Source organism: Hippoglossus hippoglossus, chromosome 23 (assembly GCF_009819705.1).
Source record: "Hippoglossus hippoglossus isolate fHipHip1 chromosome 23, fHipHip1.pri, whole genome shotgun sequence".
NCBI classification, from domain to species: Eukaryota; Metazoa; Chordata; class Actinopteri; order Pleuronectiformes; family Pleuronectidae; genus Hippoglossus; species Hippoglossus hippoglossus.
The window spans coordinates 2,731,588-2,751,220 of NC_047173.1; the positions used below are offsets into that span (position 1 = coordinate 2,731,588).

General features: G+C 42.8%; 1 long non-coding RNA gene across 1 annotated transcript; it reads left to right on the forward strand.

Moving 5' to 3' along the window:
• The first annotated feature begins 232 nt into the window (after positions 1-232).
• Positions 233-18,990, forward strand: LOC117757477. The gene is made up of 3 exons (XR_004613127.1): positions 233-481; positions 9,884-9,885; positions 18,980-18,990. It is a non-coding gene; the product is annotated as an uncharacterized LOC117757477 (long non-coding RNA).
• Positions 18,991-19,633: the final 643 nt, after the last annotated feature.

A 19,633-nucleotide genomic window follows, 5' to 3' on the forward strand; every position in this document is an offset into this window, starting at 1 on the left:
AATCAGCTTTGCAGTTTAAGATAAGATAATCCTTTATTAAATTTGCAATAAACAACGGCGAGAGGGAGAGGGTGCTTGGCTCTGACCCGCCCACTCTGTTGGGGTTGTGGTCCCGCAGTATGTGGGAAGACAGGGAGTTGGACCAGGTTCTTCTGTGGGAGAGACAGCGGCCCCACCACTGAGATCTATTCACCATTCACCTTATTAAGATTCCTTTATTGGTCCCTCACACATGCTACATGCAAATGGGGGAAATTTGTCCTCTGCTTTTGACCCATCCGTGTGAACACAACACACACACAGTGAACACACAGAGCAGTGGGCAGCCATGGACGGCACCCGGGGCGCAGATGTTGGGGGAGTAAGGTGCCTTGCTCAGGGGCACTTAGACAGTGGGGTAGGGAGAGCCCTCTCGGACTTGAACAGATCTAGGTATGGTCCATATCCAGGTATGTTTTTGTCTGTCCGTGGCCTCGGACCAGTGAGCTTCTAGTCTGACGGCCGTCTTTTCTACCACTAGTCCACCGCCGCTACTGTCCACCAGCGCAGTGACTGTCCATCTTCTTCACCATGCGTGCACCTATTCTGCCTCTGACGCAACACAGTAAGCGCCTCCTTGTGTTACCTTGTCTTTTGCTATATTTTTTTACCGTACTGCTGAAATGATCCCTAATGCACATTGTTGTACCATAGTGACACAAGTAAGCACTGTTTGTTTACCAGCAGCGTCCACTATTGCATTAAAGTTGCATCAAATGTTAAGTTTCCACAGTGCATCAAAATCTGTGTAATTGATGGCAGACTTGCAGTCAGACGACATTATTGTAATGTAACAACTAATGGATCAAATGTTGCAGAACAGGCAGAGCAGGGAGTCTGCAGAGATGATGCCCAGATGATCTACCTGCATCAACCAATGCCTTGCAATCGTGCGTAACAAAGAATGATCTGATTCGACCAATGGGAGCAAATCGCTTCAAAACGTCACCGGGTCACGTGACCTTGAAACATGGTGGGAGCGAGCCGGCTGCAGTCAGACCGTTGCTCTCCTCCAGCTGCAGCGCCTCGGGGCCGCCTCTGTGACGTCACAACTCTGCTGATTGACTGAAGGCTTCAGTGACACGCACGACGTGTCATATGTTTTTATTATTAAGAATTAAGATGGGTTTTCTGCTCCGAATATATAGAAATGTAAAGTGTTAAAAGCCTTATCCTGTAATTATATATACATATATGATTGTGTGAATATATAATATTGACCTAATATACTGTATATTCACTGGCAGTGTATATCTGTTGGTTTCTCTTTGTTTCTGTTATGGTATTTTATGTCTGCCTTATTTTGTATTTGTAATGTGTTGATTAATAAAAATGAAAAAGTTCTCACTATTTATCTCCAAAGATGATCATTTTCATTTTCATCTCCTTCTGACCTGGTCACTTTACACAACAGTATTCATTTTCAGCGTAAAGAAAGTTCTCAGTCAACTTTGTTGTTCACTCTTTGTTCAAAAACAGAGGTTTTCCAAAATATCCGTTTAATCTGCAACAACAAAAGCAAACGCTGCGAGATCGGTCGTTGTTCTCGTCTCACTGACGCTACGAGAAGTAAAAAGTCTTAAACAGTGAGACCAAGTCCAAGTGGAAAGCACCTAATGGTCACCTCCTAGCCTGATTTACAAGCAGCTGTCATGTGCCGGGAGTCACAGGTGCTCATAACCAAAGAACAAAAAGCAGAACATGTGGAACCCATCTGATTTCTTCATTTAAATTTTTTTGGGGGGGGGCTTTTCATTTAAGAAAGCTGTGGCAGCAACAGCTTGGAAACAAGCTGGCAGTCGCTGCACTACAGGAGGCAGCTCGGAATCTAATGCCACAGGACAGTAATGGGAGCCATGTTTCTGAACCAGAATGCCTGAGGTGGAGCCATCCTCATGCACACACGGGTGAAAGTCTGGCAAGTCCCCGGCTGGTGTTGATGTAAGTACAGCTTTCAAGTCCCTGCATGTAGCCGTCATAGGTTCAGCTAATTGAAAGGGGTCAGTTGGGCAGCAGGAAGGAAAGTTGGTGCTTTCCAGCTTGGTTTGCAAATCCAGTGTCGGCAGTAATTCTTCATGCCTAACAAAGTGGCTTTCTGCCCCTTTTTTGTGGAGGAGGCGATGCAGACGGCAGTTATACTCCATCTGAAGATACAAGAGGTCGTCCATTTCCCAAAATGTGCACCAAGTGAGTAACCCCGGGCTGACAGAGGCACAGCTTGGAAAGCGATGCTCCGCGACCTAGTGTGGCCCCCCGTTACAAGAGGAGAATGGAGACAATTTTGCAGGGGTCCTCTCAAGGGGAGGCCATTAGGAGATCATTGGCATATTGAAGCAATGCACTTCCATTAGGGTGGCGTGAGGTCGACAAGATCTCTCCCTACCACTGTGGCATACATATCGGAAAGGAACTCCCAGAAACTCACTGCCACACATTTCTGAACCCTCAAAAAGGTGAAAGCAAAGACATTCTGGTTACCATGAGGCAATGGCATCCGGACAAATAGCTGAACACATTCACAGAACGAAAAAATCCACCGCTGAATAAATATTTAGAATTGGGTATTAATTTAAGATGTTGCACAAAGCCACATTCTCCAGCTCAGTTGACCTCGGGGTTTGGTAAAACATTCAGGCTTAAGGTCTTTTCTGTTCGCCAATGGACTTGCAAGATAAGACTGTTTAGGCACATCTTACACTGCACTGTAATTTCTATTCTATTTTAGCTTATTTTTATCTTCTGCTTTATTGTACCACTTTTAAATCCCATTTACATGTGTCTTACATTGTCTTGTGTATCCTTTCTTTGTGCCTTCTACGTTTCATGTCAAACACTCTGAATTGCCTCGCAGTTGAAAGGTGAAACACACAGAAACTTGTCTTGCTTGGTAGCTACAGAAGGTTCAAGCTGGAACTGAGAGTCTCGATGACAGGCCTGATGCCTTTAGCTGCTTCTTTGTGACAACTGATACTGTTTCATTTGAGACGTCACTGCACGTGGTCACCCTGCGGAGGAATCGAGGTCACTGAGCCACAGCGACTTTAGCACTCGGCCCACAACAGCTTTGGGACTTTCGACAACTCAAGGGGAAGCAGAAACCCCCTGAATGTGGAACAGGTGAATGTTGTTCGAGTGAAGTTTGAAGCGAGTCTATTCAGAGATAACGAACGTAAACAAACCAGTGGGGTAGCTCGAGGCTGTGTGTGTGTGTGTGTGTGTGTGTGTGTGTGTGTGTGTGTGTGTGTGTGTGTGTGTGTGTGTGTGTGAGTGTGAGAAAAGGTCTTTGTTGTAAATTGCTGCTATTTGAGAGTGTGGGTCATTTATTAAAGTTTGTACTGAGATTACAGTAGTATACGTCTGTTACTATAAGAACATGTACTCAAGAACTTTAACAAATACAAACAATCAAAGTAAATTTAAATAAAAAACAATAATACCTCAGGTACAGGGGATTTGTTTCTCCATTGAGTTATATTATTTGTCGTGAAATATTTGTATATATCATTTATATACTTTTACTCAGGTAAAGAAAATAAATACCTCCCTCTTTAATTATTCTTCATTTCTGTTTTACTCCCACTTTTGTTCCTCACAACTTAACTCTTGTGTCTTTTTCTTTTTCCTCCTTTAGTAAGGCTGCACCTCAACATGAATGTAAGAGCTCGTCTTCATCAGCTCTGCTTCAGAATTTCTAATCTGCAAAGCATTCGCAAGAGTTTCATCACTGCTAGTTGCACTTATTTGATCTTTTAAGATGATCTTCCTCGGTTTTGTCTCTCACCTGTGAAGATGCACAGGGAGCGAGGGTGGCTTACACTTACACTTTGGTGGACCATGTTTTTTTCCCACCCGTTTGCAGAAACCCTAAAAACGTGCTGGCAGTAGCAATCCAGCTGTCTTTTTCAAAACAGTAAACTGCTGTTTCAAAGGGGGGCAAGTGAATCCTCAATTGGCTGTTCCAAGTCCCTCTATTCATTTACAAAGGTGAAAGGGAAAACTAAATACATTTTCTTTTGTATTATATTAGATGGGACTGTCCAGCTAGACTAGTGGAACATATTTCAGTCAATTTAGGACCTTAACAAGGACAATCAAATATCCTGTCATTAGTAGAACCTACACATATTAGGGCCGGATGATATCTTTTAAATCAATCGGAATAAAATGGATATTTTTCTAATATTGATACGTGTCTCCATATGACAAACAGAGTACTAGAGTACTCAGTAGAGTAATACCTCCGCCACGGCCTAAAAGCCCCCTTAGTCATCACGCTGCACTAAAATACACACACTCATGCATATTTAGGGAACTGATATGCTGTGATTTTTTTTTTTTCCACCAAGATCCATGAATTACTCCCTGGGAAATCAGTGAAAATGTTGATAAACGCTGTCACAATGTTGAAGAAAGTGAATACAAAAATCCTGGATCCACTCCCTGATCCAGATCTGCACCATAATGGATTATCCGTTCTCAATATCACATCCTTACACCATGTTGTGGTGATCCCTCCAGTTACGCTATCCTGCTAACTAGCAAATACACAAACAAGGGAGAAAACATTACCTCCTTTGGGGAGATGATAACAATTAATGAATGAAATGAAACAAATTCCATTCCAGTGTTAGACATGAATCAAGAAACTGTACAGGACTCATTTAGGAAGCTTTTCAGCACAGTTTCCTTCAGATCCTTAACCAAGAGACAGAATTGTCTAAAACGATTCATTGATATGCGATGAAATATCTTCCCTCCACCCTAATGCAAATAAATACAGACATGAAGGTCAAACCCATGCTAGTGCAACTGTTCAAGCTCAAGTCAAAGAATCCTGAGACGGAAACTATAGAGCAAAGTAAACAAAATCTCTTAAACTGTTATTTCAAAGTAAACACAATATAAAATTTAAAATCACTTTAAAAACAGTGGTCTGAAACCATCAGCTGTACAGCAAACAATGTCATTCAGAGTCATTACTAAGGTTACTTCCATCCTGCAAACATCACCACACATCACCACAAAGTCAACACACAACATCAACTTCTAATCATTGGTCGGACTGTTTCACACATGAAGGAAAACCTCACTTGTATTCTGTTCTTAAACCGTCAACATATTGTTGCCACAAAGCCAGGAAATACGGCTGCATCGTGACCAAATCACACACACGTGCACACTTGGTGATTCTTAGAGCTCATGATGATGCGTATAGTATTTCCAGATCTGCTGTGATGGAAAATAATACATGTAACAGATGCACTGGACGTGCTCCAAGGTTCCTGACAACATATTAGACGAACACAAAACAAACACTACATTAAATACAATTGGAGACTTGAATGAATAAATAAGTTACTCATCAGTAATGTACCAGAGGTGGGTTGTCCATTCTTCCAGCAGCTCCTCAAAAACAGTATCTTAACTATTCAGTGTGTTAGTAGGTGATTCAAATAATACTAAATGTCTCTCTTTGATCTAGATCTGTGACCTGCTGTATTCGAATCATGTCCACACCCTCAGGTCGTTGTAATTCTGTTGTTGCTGTTTTTATTCTGGGGCCCAGGAAACCGACTCCACACATGAGGGGCCGCGTGGAATCATGCTTCATCATTCCATCCCCCCGCCAGCCTCCTGGTACGAAACTGCAATAAGGACAAGGTCATTGTCTCCTCTCAGTATAACAAATTCCCTTAAGAACAGTTTTCAATAAACATATGTCACAAACAGTGACACTACAATCTTCACGACTGGACAGCCTCCTGTCAAAGGTCACAGCGACCCTTGTGAGTTATTAGAAAATACACTTTGACTGTGATTCAGCAATTTCAACTATTCTACGACACAACACACACATCTAACACGCGTCTACAGCCGCGTCATTTACTTTTAAACATCGTTAGAATGAAAGTATGTGAGCAAAAAATCAAAATAAAACACCTCTAACCCTGAATAACCTGTTATGTCTTCATTTCAGAGGTAAGACGTGCAGAACGTGCCCTGAATTGAATATTAACACAAACTATCCTTATTACGGAGCCTGCAGACTTGTTGTTTTTTCAGTAATAGGTCCAGTGCACCGCAAGGTCAGGATCTCTCTCTTCCAATCAAATCTTATGTAACATCACACAGAAGCCGTAACCCCCATCATTAACTCCCCCTGCACGTCCCACCTTGCTGACTGCCGGTCGGCCAAGTCTCGCTTCTGAGTGCGTTATTAAGGAGGCTGTGGACTGAGGAGACGCTAACAACAGCGCTGAGCTCCTCAAATGAGGGGGCCTAGCCGTAATTGTGCTGTGGAGGTGCACAGGGGTTGGCTTGATCAGGACACTGGGCCTCCGTCCTAATGGGTCCTCTGGAGACTCCGGGGGCTGGGGTCTCCCTCCTGCCAATACAGCGCTGTCCTCCTGACACCGGGGGGACTTGACGGGGGCCGCGGCCCTCGCTGTAATTACTGTTCACCGTCCCGTCATAGAACCTGACACCCCTAATACGTCGGGAAGCCCCAGCCTGAAAGGCCAAGGAGGCCCCTCAGAGGCCTGCAGCGGCTGACGGAGCTTCATTTCTAATACGCCCAAAAGCAGGGACGGAGAAAAAGTCAGTTGGAGAGCGGGGCTGCCGCGGAAATCACCCCCAGCAACAGAAACTGCGCCGTTAGCTGCATTAGCACCGGATTCAACTATCATCAGGGACTTACAGTTGTGACAGTTTGCGATTGTTTGCTGCTCGGATACAGTCTCGCGGCAAGAGGAGCAGGCTGTGCTGCTGTTAAATACTAAATATGTGTTTAGATTTCCAACATTTTCATACTTTTGAACAGCTGCTATCAACGTGACTCTCATCCTGTCCCTCCTCTGTTTTGGCGTGATGTGTTTGCATCGGTGAAATCATGAAAGACATCTTTTGGCCGCCTCCACGGCTGAACCCCTGACCCTACTTGCACATTTTGAAAGAGCACGCCCACGTGCAGCACTCGTCGGGTGTAAATAACTTTGGGTTGAATACGTGGGCAGAGCGGGAGAGAAACGGAACATGAGAGGAAGAGGAAGAAGAAGAGGGAGACAGAGTTGCTGCTGCTGCTGATGGGGACTGGAGAGCTCGTATTTGTCTCTAAAGACGGAGCAAACCGGTTGAGCAGGACTGTCTCTGGAGAGCGGCTGAGCCAAAGCCATCGCCCCGGGCTCTACCCCGGGGCCTCTCAGCCCAATACAGCACTACTGAGGCACCGGGACAACCCTGGGACTGCCTGCAGGGACAACAAAGACACCAAAACTACCGAGTATGAATTATCGATATGCAGCACATGTCTTAGAAATACAGCAATGCAGGGAGCGAGTTAAAGCTGTAATCAACATGCTACAGAAAGGATTTAAAATAAAATCAGCACAGCTCTATCCAGTTTTACAGAAAATACATGCTCACTATTTGTCACATGTCAACTACGACTCTGTCTTGTTTCTTCTGCTTCTACTGGTATAATCAGTGGAACCAGTCGAGCTTCAACAAAGAATCATTAAATACTATTATCTTGTTGTTGCAGAAAATTGATTCTTATACGGTAAAACATATATATATATAAATCCATTCCTTAGATTCTCCGTCCCTGGTAATTGTTCATGTCTTTCAAACTCCACGTCCCCGCTGTGTACAGTTCAACCTGACATAACCCCGGTGACATCACTCCAGCACACGGCTGGGGCCACGGAAAACATTATGCAACTATTTTCACTGCCTGAGTAGAAACTCCTCAATAGCAACTAAACTGATCTTTGTGTGTAAAATAAAGTCAAATGCAAGCCCAAGACAAATCTGAAGTTAAACACAAATCAAGTCTCAGAAGTCCCCATCGCGGTTCAGGCGTCATAACACGGATACTCTTTTCACTGCAGTTAATTATCCCTTTGAGTAGCTGGTGAAGGTATGTAGGACACACAATTATGACGACTTTAAAATGAGAAAGGGGAAAAAAGAATAGCTCAGGCGGAACCTCGGGAACAGCATGAGAGCAAAAAAAACTCCTCCACACTGGAGAGACATGCAGTTAATTAGGGCTGTAACCAAGGCTAGTTTTAATTACTGATTAATGTGATGATTATTGTCTGGTTCATTTGTAGGACTATAAAATGAAAGAAAATGATTTATTTTTGTTAAACCGACCCATCTTTATTAGAGTGTTTGAAAAAGAAATTACTTAACGGCCGAATTATCATTAATAAAGATACATCTGAATTTTATTACTATCTGGTGCAACCTTAGTTCTGCAGTAAACCTGAGTGCGTCTCAGAATAAGTTCGGGAGTCAGCACTCTGGATTTTAAAAACACACTGAGAACAGTACCCACTGTTACTTTCTCCTTAGTCCCCTCTGATCAAAACATTCCAGCTATTTTCAGCCGGTGCAAACATCTTCTGCGGAGTCAGCAACCTGCTAAATTCATTACCATTGCTAATAAAGGTTGAGCCGGAACATCTGCCGCGGTCGGTCTCCACCAATCGCGGTAGTTTTCGAGGCTCTCACGGGAAACTCTGGAGATTCTTGTTTTAAATTTGGAGTCGTCCCGTAAGACAGCACTCACATGGGTACCCTCAAAGTACCCCAATCAAAGCAACTCCTCCAAGACCTATTTATTGGGGCTGGTTTTAAAAGGTATTCTTTATTCCCCCCCCCCCCCCCCCCCCCTACTCATGCTCCCCTCCCTAAACTTAATCAAGCAATGGAGTGAGGAAACAAGGGGTAGTACATAAAAGTGTTGGGAATGGTAATGATGCCAAGTAATGATTTCCCTGGAGGAAATCTGATCTATTGCCACAGGGAAGAGATGGAGAAGAAAGACCTGGGGGAGGGAGGAGGGGAACCACATCAGCATTTTATGCAGGAGCACCTAAGCCATAGGAGAGGGGAGAGACCAAAATAATGGAGAGGAAAGCTTCATTAGCACCCTCTCTTTCTCTTCTCTCTCCCTCCCTCCCTCCCTGTCTGCCTCTCTCCCCATTCTCTTCATCCCTCCTCTGTACTCGGTGCAGATAGCATGTATAAAGACAATGCTCAGGGGGACTGAAGGTCTAGCGCAAGGTGAAATTAAACAGCTGAAAGGTATGATTTAACAATGCTCAAAGCTCGATAAGTGCAAGGTAAACAATAAATTAGACGTGTCTGTGTCAGGAGGACAGGAAAAGTGGGGGGGACTGGAAAATCTTTTTATCGATTCCATCGTCAAAAAATGAATCTGCTCCTCCGCTCCTCCTGGCAAGGCTGGTGGACGTTAAAGAAACCAGACCTCCTCCGTGCTGCAAAAAACACTTTTAATTTCTCTGGATGCAGTTTGAGAATTTTCATAAAATGTACATTTAATTAAATCCAGTCACGACAAGGTATGTACACACCATATAACCAAAGTGTGTGTAAGGGATTAGAGGGAATATGATGATGGAATTAAATGTATCCTGCTTCTGCAAATTCTGTGTGCATCCAGACCCTGAAAGAGCTCATTGTTATCTAATAACTATTAAAAAGTATATCACTAAGTTACACTGTTGCACTGGGTGACCCACTCCCTCCTGAGGACTTGAATACCCCACGGATATACTCGGCGAATATCAGAAAATATGATTCTTTGATTAACTTACATACATATATATGGAAATAAAGTTAATATCTACTTCCCTTAATTCAGATGCTTCAGCCAACTATTGAAATATATAACTTCCCGTTTATTCCAAAAAGTTACTTCAAGCTGATTATGTCCTTGTTTGCGCAGGAATACATTCATGTCCATACAAATGTCTCTAAGTCTCTAAAAAAATCCAAACAAACTACAACAAAAAACCTCCAGTGAGCAGCGGAGGAGTCAGGTCAGAGGAGAACGATCTGACTGGTTTTTCAGAATGAACAACTTGTTCAACTTTGAGGTGGAAGTTCTACAACAGCAGAGACCATGTCAGGTTCCCCTGCCGTCAGCCAAGAACAGAAAGATGAGGCTGCAGTGAAGCTGGTGGTGGTGTGATGGAGTGGGGAATGTTTTTTTGTCAAACTTTCAGCTGTCAAACTTTCAGCTCTTAATACTTATTAATAATGTCTGTCTGAGTATCGACCACATTCATCCCTTTATGTTACAGTTTACCATCTTCTACTTCCCGTAGGATAATGTTCCATTTAACAAAGCAAAAGTCGTCTCAAACTGGTTTAATGGACATGACCAGTGAGTTCAGTGACCTCCATAGAACAGCATTGGGATGTGGTAGAACAGGAGATTGGCAGCATGAATGTGCAGCTGACAAATCTGTGGAGATGACGTGATTCATGTCAACATGGAGCATAATCTAAAAGGAACGTTACCAACACGTGGAATCCTTTCCCAAAAGGACGACATTGACATATGTTCACATACTTGCCTTGTGAAAAGAAACCAATTCTGACATTCAGTATTAGCTATTGTTAAAATATGGTAAAGATTAGGCTACTGAACTCTTCGGTTAAAAATCGGGAAATATATTGATCATAGTACTAAAACATGTTATTCGTCAGGATTTTTTTTTTGCTTCCCTACACCAACGAGACTCTACTTCCTGTATTGGAGCTGGCATTGCTCATAAATCGTGTCCCATAGAATGATTCAGTGGTGGCTGGTGTTAAAATTTACTGGCTGGGGCACAGTTTTTTGTTTGTTTTTTAAGCCAGACTTAACAGCGGAAGTTACTCAGTGACGGACATACCTGCAACAGTGTTGAGGGTAGACCAATCACATTAGAATTTCATTTCATTTAACATTTAATAATCGCTGTAAATAAAAGTGTCCAGGCCCAGAGATGTATTTATTGTTAACATTTCTATTCAGGCTTTTTTGTCTCAGGATGTTGGAGGGGGCGGCACCCCAGCGCCCCGTGTTAACCAGCCGCCACTGGTATTATTCATTCTGAATGTGATTCCTTGAGATACATGGCTAGCAAGATTTGATTACATTGCTCTTGGACTTTCAAGTACCATTTTTTGAAAAATATTTATTTAGAATTATACCCACGTGACACATAAGCATCAGTGTGCAACAAAATGACTTGAAGTTACTCTGGCATTCAAATCTCTGAGAGCAGCAGCTCTATTCTCTCATCTCTGAACATTTCGCCATCTTTTTTTTCCCACAAACACTGCTCAGGAATCTACCTGTGTCAGTATTTCACAAAGTAATTATGGAATAACCGCAGTAAAGCAGACCTCACCACAGGGATGTCACCAGGGCCGGGTGGCTGTTCTGATCTGTGAGATGGGGGGGGGGGGATAATGTCTCACATTTAAGACTTACTGTGACAGTCAGTGGGGGTGGGGAGCAGATGTGCTGTATATATGTTGGAGGACATGTAAAGCATGGACAGAATCCCAGTATACACGGTAATGTGTGCACAACAACAGCGCTCTCCATCCATCCTACTGAGAGGAGACAGGTGAGCAACTCTGGACCATGAGCAGCAATTTATTTTGCCTCCAAATGAGTTTTCTTCACCACGCGGAGAGTGTGCGGTGTGTGTAGTAGCTATTATCCTCGCTCCGTTCAATTATTGATTTACAAGTGCCACAGGGTGAAAGCCAAAGCACACCGCGTACAGGCCAGATAAATCTGTTTGCACCTTTTTTGTTTTAGGCTTTGTCTCCATACTTCTCTCCCTCAAGCTGCTGTGTCCAGATCCCAGATTTGCTGGCAGGCTCAAACCCGTCGGCGGCACCAGAACAGTCCGACCCGGCTCTGACGTCTTTGCCTACCAAGAGCAGACTGCTACGATGGCAGTTCCATCCCTTCAGCACACGCTGAACAACCTGCAGCCATGTCTTCCATTTCTGATTGTGTATTTTATTAGGTCTTTAAACACCAAGGAGCCCACACTGCCTGTCAAAGGTTTCCGAATAAAGCGGCAGTGTTGCCAAAAATATCTCACCAGAAGTAGCTATTAGTAGCTAAAGGTCGCTAGACTGTGTAAATATGTCTAATTTGCATCACGCTGCAGACCGCCATCCCATTCTTGTATCTTGTGTCTTGTCCCCCCCCCCTACATTCTTGCCCCGCCCACAGAACCAAGAGTGTGAGAAAGTTGTCGGTCGACTCTCAGAGAATTTGCTGTGTATGCTTAACCAGAGATTTTATAAGGTGTTTTATTTGTGTTTTCTCATAATATTGCAGGAGTAGATATATTGCTTAACTTTTGTAATGATTGCAAACCCATGCATGAAGGTTACTGCGCTAAGCCCGTACCTTATAGGACTTAGCTCAGTAACCTTCATACATGAGTTTGGGGACAGGACAGGCAGGGTGGCAGAGCTCTTCTACTGTAACTTTTTGTCCCACGCTCTGTGCAGTGCCCATGTGTTACGAGTAAAGTGCCTTCAGATTTTACCGTCATTTTAGTTTAGAGAGTCTGGATCATTGCGGTACAGTACTGAGAGTAAAATGCCAAAATGTCGATAGTTACAGGCCAGTAGCCTAAAATCATTAGTATATGTATGTTTTCCTATATGCCCAATTTTCTCTGTTCATACAAATGGGCTATGTTCGATGTCCAATCACCTATATAGTGAACAACCTCTAGTGATTCTCTATACAGTGCATGGGGATGAATGGATTTTTCGGACATAGCTACGGAGTGCTCATAAGGATTTGAGTTTTAGCCACATGCACGGCGATAGGCATCATAGCATCCTTGGTTTCAGGTCTGTGTCTGCCTGCAATGCACACTGCCAACCAATCACATCGCTGAGATGCGTGTTAGATCTGTAGATGTACTTCCGTGTTGTCACAGCAGCTCACCTATATAGAATGAGCTGCTATGACAACACGGTCGGACAATTACAGATCTAACATTGGGAACGCTAGAACGCTAAGAAGAGATTGCCAAAGTAGTGGAAAGTCGCCAGATTTGTCGCTAGTCAAGATTTTTTGTCGCTAGGGAAGGTGAAAAGTCAGAGACAAAGTCGCTAAATTGGCAGCACTGCAAAGCGGACTATGTTTTGGTATTAAGTAAGTTCTAAACCTAATTGTAAAATGATAAGAAAGAAAAGTATATAGTTGTGTTACCTGGAAACTCGAAAATGTCTGATAGGTGTCAATGTGTCTGTTGACAGGTTACAAACTGTTGAAAAACCCAACAAATGCAGAATCGCCGATACAATTCAAAATGATTAAACAATCACAATGGCACTCAGTGGAGCGCATACCTCTGTCAAGGTCCCCTTGAATTCAATCAAGCTGCACCAAATTGGAAGTTTCATGGTATTCCATTCAGTAGTTTTTGCATAATCTTGCTTGCAAATATACAAACATATATGTAAATAAACAAACAGACAGAGATAAAAACATAACCTCCTCCTAAAATGGCACTCAGCAAAGCTCATGCCTCTGCCAAGGCCTAACAGTTCCCTTTGAATTCAATCAAGCGGCACCAAATTCCACACACTCATAGATATCAGTTTCTTGAATGTACCTGTTTTTTTTTTTCATCAAGGGCTACGAAATATGGCCAAACACTGAAGATGTTGAAATTTGCCGCAATGAACAAAGAAAACCTGGATCCGCCCCCTTATCCAGATATGCACCAACATTTAACGGGTTGTTCACTGACCCATATTACCAGGTTACCAAGTGACAAGTTATTGCAGCACGTATTCATACTGATTTATGCTGAAAACGTGATACAACATATGGTACCCATCAGACATCTGGACATGCCAAGTATTTAACAAGCTACTAACTGTTGCTTTTTATAGAAACAGACTTTGGCAGCAGCTCAAATGCTTTTATATTTATATACCATTAATTTTGATGAAAAAGGGATCAATAAAAAAAACTCATCATTAACATATCATGTCCAGATATTTGACTGGTACCACACAAACACCCAGGTATAAATCAGGGCCACCCGACACAGTGTAATATCAACATAATAAGTCCTGCAACAGGCAGTAACATGAGCATGATATTGTTCCTCTGACAAGCAAATGAGGGAAAGTTGCCAGTGGTGAAGCCTTCCATGCTTTCCCTGTTATTATGTTCATGCTTTCATCACGTCCATGTTACCACCATGAGCTACTGTATCTCTAATACCTCCGGGCAGCAACACCCAGGAGTGGTGCTGCTCATACTGAGCAAAGTAACCTCTTTTAAGCCGGAATTATGAAATTACAAGTCAAGACTCAGGTTGGTGGCTCAATCCCCCACCTCATTCAGTCTGGATGCTGAGGTGTCTTTGGAGTATTTTTCCCTGACAGTTGTGCCGGCGGTGTGTGAATGGTGTGTGGTGGAAAAAGCACTGTGCATAGTATAGTTAGCACTGTATGAATGTGTGTGAATGGAATTGTTTTGTAGCTATTTGAGTTGTTGATAATACTAGAAAGGTGCCAAATAAATACAGTAAATGTACCGTTCCATTTACTAACACTTACAACATATACCAACAAACCGTTTGGATGGACTGATTTACTGGGAAAATGTTCCTAGATAACTATTAACTATTCAATTCAGTTTTATTTGTATAGCGCCAAATCACAACATACATTACCTCAAGACCTTACACATTTATAGAGAAACCAAACAGTTCCCACAATAAGCAAACACTTTGGTGACTGTGTAGAGACAAAACTCCCTTTATAAACAGGAGGACTCTTCCAGAACCATGAGTGTGGGCAGCCACCTGCCTCGACCGGCTGGGGATGTGTGGGAGAGAGGAGAGGAGAGGTGGGTGGAAAAGAGGGGAGAGAAGACACATTAGTAAAGTCTTAGTACGACATGTCCAGCAGACACCCTGCATTATCCTTGTACAAAAATCTACATTTGAAAAAACAATAATATTGTGTCTTCGATGTTACTAAAATGGAAAACCACTAACTGGTTTTAATGTTGCGGGTTATTGGCACATCCTCAAAGAATAGAAAAGGTCCAGGCTTTGTGCGAATCCCTCCTCTGATGTCCCTTCATCACTCGAGCGGTTGTTTTATTGATCGATGGCGCATGTACCATTTGCTGTAGTTTATCTATGTAGCTGTGCACATTGACTCCAGTTAGATACTTCCACGTGTAATTTTAGGGTCTTTTAAAAAGGTTCTTTTTTGCTAGTTTTCGTCTCTTTAAATGTTGAAAAAAATATATTATATATAGTTTTTCAGGCATACAGCCTTCACACCACAAGTATTTTCCAAAATATTCGAAAAAATAATGTACCAAACGCCATTATTTTACTTTTATTATTAATTCATGTCCATACTTGAAACTGTGTATCTATACCTGTTTCTTGGAAGCATTTCCAAAACGTCCATTTGCATCTTTTTTTAATAAGCTTTTATTTTGCTCCTGGCGTGATGCTTGCCTTGGACTGCAACAACCACAGCAACAGATGTGAGGGAAGGACCCAAATTCAGATGACCAGGCAGAGTATAGAGTTTTATTAGTTCAATAAAACAGCAAGGGATGCAGCTTAGTGAGTGGTGAGAAAAACTAAAAGTAAAAAAAGTCTGAGCAAGCAAGCAGATCCACAAGGGGAGCCAGCAGATATCCAGAACCCTGAGGATCAGTCCAAAAGTCCAAACTGACGTGTGAACAGTCCAACAAGCAAAACACACGAAGAACACAGAACTAAACCACACGGCAGCAAACGCAACATAAATGCAGTGAAGATGTATTGACAGGACACAGGTGTAAAAGAAAACTGTAGGGAAAACAAACACACTGGTTTATTTTTTTATAACAGAGTAAGGTATTGTATTGGTATTGTAGAACTATATAAACTTACTCATGACAACTATGGTGCCTCTGGCTTGGAAGACTGATCCGACCACCCGAACAATCCCCCCCCTCCAAGTTTGTCAGGGATTATATTTTCAATACTCACTTCATTTACTTTAAAATGTTGGTACAGGTTATGTGGGAGGATATCATGATGGATCCATTGCAAGTTCAGCAAATTCCAACAGCCGCCCATGGTCTCGTCTGAACTGGAGCACTCCATTCCTCCAGCGTCCTATTTGGTTCTTCCATTGGGAACCTGAGATTTTGTCGCCAAATACATTTGATACAAACAGCCAGCCAGAGTACATCTAATAAAAACCCTATCTTTTGAGGGGACATGTCGAGCATAGTAAAACTGATCTATTCAAATATGACAAAAAAATAAAAATATATTACAGAATGAATCAATACACAATTTGATCAACTTTTATCGTTGTCATATCTAACTTTTCCCTTTTTCACTGTGCGTCGCCGCTGATGACGAGCGTCTTTGCTCCACTCGTTGCACTCCTCTCCATAACAAATGGAAAGCGCCGGCGGAATGAGATGCGCTCTGATATTGCTGCGGTGCGTCTCAACCCTATCTCAACCCTGTATTCCATGATTCTAGTCATTGGGGGGATGACAGATGAGATAAAACTTTATCAATCCCCACAGGAGAAATCCACTTGTTAGAGCAGCTCGGAGAAAAAGGGTGAGTGAGTGATAAAAACTATGTACGTTATATGCACCTATGCAGATATAGGCTGTTAATAATACACACAATGTAGCAATATTGTATTAAATAAGACAGTAATCAACACACTCCAATGGATTTCAGTCTCCTCAGCAGATGGAGACGTCTTTGGTGCTTTTTGTATGGGACATGTCCAGGTTCAGAGGTCTATCACCCTCTCCTTTGCCATGCTAGTGTCTATGTGAGGTTGGTGGAGCTCATATGAGTCAACAAAGCCCTTGACAACCTTCCATCTGTTCCTGTATATTCAATTCTGATTTGCATCCAACGATGGCTGCCTGGCTGATGAGAACTTCTGAAGGTGACAGTTTCCTTGTCATATCTAAAGTCCAAAGTATAGAGGGTGAATGGAGGAGGAGAGAGAACTGATCCCTGTGGGACCCCTGGAGTCAGTGGCAAACCACCACATCAGAAAAGACCATGAGACCTCGTGTACTAGCGCTGTCCATTTTCCCCAAAAAATCATGTTTGAACAAATTTGCAGGTCTGTTGTCTTTGAAGAGGAAGGAAGTTGCATGGTACGAAGACGCTTCTAAACTGTATATTTCCCTCATTTTGGGTTTGTTTTTTTGAAGACAAGGAAGCATAGTTAAAGTCTCTGGGGATGAGGATGATGGGATACAGATGCAAGGTCTGCAGCAGCATCGGTATTGCAATGACATGCAGGAACTCTCTCTGTAGGTAACATGGCTGATTTCTAACATCCAGCATTTTCAAAGCCCCTTGTGCAGCATGGTTCTTTAACATTGATGTGGCCAGGGCTGCACCATCTATCTGTCGAAAACCAAGGTAAGACGATTCAGCCAAGTCTCTGTGAAGTGCGTGATGCTTTCGATAGGTAGCCTGGTCAACATCGTAATGTCAACTGACAAGCTCAACCAATGGTAGGCATGGTTTCTTTGCATCTCTCTCTGACTTTGCTTCCCCTCTTCCTTTTCCTTATTTCCACACAGATCTCCGGTCTCTTGAGACTGAGTATCCATGTGGCACAGTTGTTCCCAGGTGTAGACAATAGAGACCTGGTTGAACCGATCTCCTGATGCAGATGTGAGTTGTCCAAAAAATCTCTCACCAAGATCTCACCAACTTTGCATCCATAGTTGCAAATGGACAAAGGAGATGAGGGCAGCAAAGAACACAAAAATATGCTAAGCTGCAGTAATATGCTGCAACTCGTGCGGTGCCAGATTTACTGTATGTCCCCCTCTTAACAAATCTACTGCAGGATTGTGTATTCACACCACCAGACGAAAACAATACCGCTCAGTTGAAGAAAATCTGCACTTTCATAGTGACTCAAAGTCGCCTCGAGGGCCGGACTCGGGTAATAACTCAGGCTGGGAATCTCATGTCAGTGCAGGCCAGCCTCCACACATTCACAACGGTTAGTAACCACACAGAATAACTGATTCAAATACATCCAAAACACCTAAAACTGTCTTAAGTTTCAAGATTGAGTGTCAGTTGCACTTCTGTTATTGTGGCTACATGAAGGAATATTAATATTGTGGACAGTATTTGTGCAATGTAGCAGTATAGGATTTACATCTGGCTTTACGCTAGAGTTCTGCATAACATAATGACATAACAGAGTAACTGGATGCACTTGCACCTGACATAAGGGAGTGTCTAGGCCTTTATCTTAAATATAATAATGTGTCCCCTGCTTTCCTACATAGTATGAGTAAGTGTTGTATTTTTTAGTAATAAGGGTGGCCCTGCTAGCATGTAATATATATATATATATTTAAACACAAACCATGTCCCTGACGTGTGAACACATCTGTAATTTTGCCGCATTTAGCATCCCTCCAGGGCTTTTCTTGTTTTAATGAGCTCCCCCCCCCCCCAGCCCCACCATTTCTCTTTCTCACGCGCTGTCCATTATTTTTCTCCGCACCGCTCGGCCACACACTGACTGAGCATTTTGTTTACGCGCACATGCGTTCAACCAGTGATGTGTGATGAGGGATCAGTGTCCCTTTAATATGGGGGACAGAACACGCAGACCATTTGCCACTGTCTTGTGAAAGGAACCCTTTCCAGACGATCATCATTAGCGTTTAGATTCACAAAAGCCAATCCAGATGGCTAGGTTAGACCGCAATGGCACATGGCTAGCGGCTAATTTACAAATGAAAGAACAATGACTTGCACCTTTTGAGTAGATTACTTCTATATGGACACTAAAGGAAGAGAAATGCATGAATAAATATATAAGGTGGTATAAAATTGGCACCGGGAGTCCTCCTGAAAATGACATTGTTGAGGTATATTAGGCTTGACATGGAGTTGAGGACAACAGTTTGCTACTTTCTGGTATAGCTTACACTTTATAAAGATGCAATCCTGAAATGTTGTGACCTCAGTTTGGAGGCTAAACACTTATTTCCTGCAGCAACATCTGACCTAACAGCTTTTACTTCCTTATTAAAGATAATTAGATTTGTCTGCCATCAACCTGGCTTCTCATACTGGGCAACATTTATGTCTTGCCAAAATGGGGCTGAATGATTAGCAGTTAATTAGCCTCCCTCCAGGTTATTGATTTTTCCTCCCGCAGAACTCATTAACGCCAAACAGGCCATCTGAGTGGCGTGGTTGCGATTTTGCTTCGCCGTGCTGCACAATGTGCCAGCGTCTGCAGAGGTTTCCGAATATTATCAATCACAGAGTTTGATGTAGCTTGAATTATTTCGCGTGGATGGAAATCAGGAGACTTCATCACAGCAAAGGGAGAAAGTTTCCTTGAAATGATTTTGGAATCTTTTCACTCAATGAAAGGAAGCAACCACCATGACATGTATTTGTCATGTCCCTCGAAAATAACACACACACACACACACACACACACACACACACACACACATATATGGGAAAGTGGTCTCTGACCCAAAAGCTACTCTTCAAAAACCCCCAACGGTTTATGCCATGCTGAAGCAGGAAGTGAAAAATGACACTGAATACTGGGCAGTTTGTCTCCTGCACTAATCATCACCAGCGTTTCACATGTGTTTTAGCAGCAAAGTCTTCCATCTGAAGGGACCTGGGGATGAAATATGGCACTTGAGTCTCTCCACAGCCCCAACCCCGGCTGC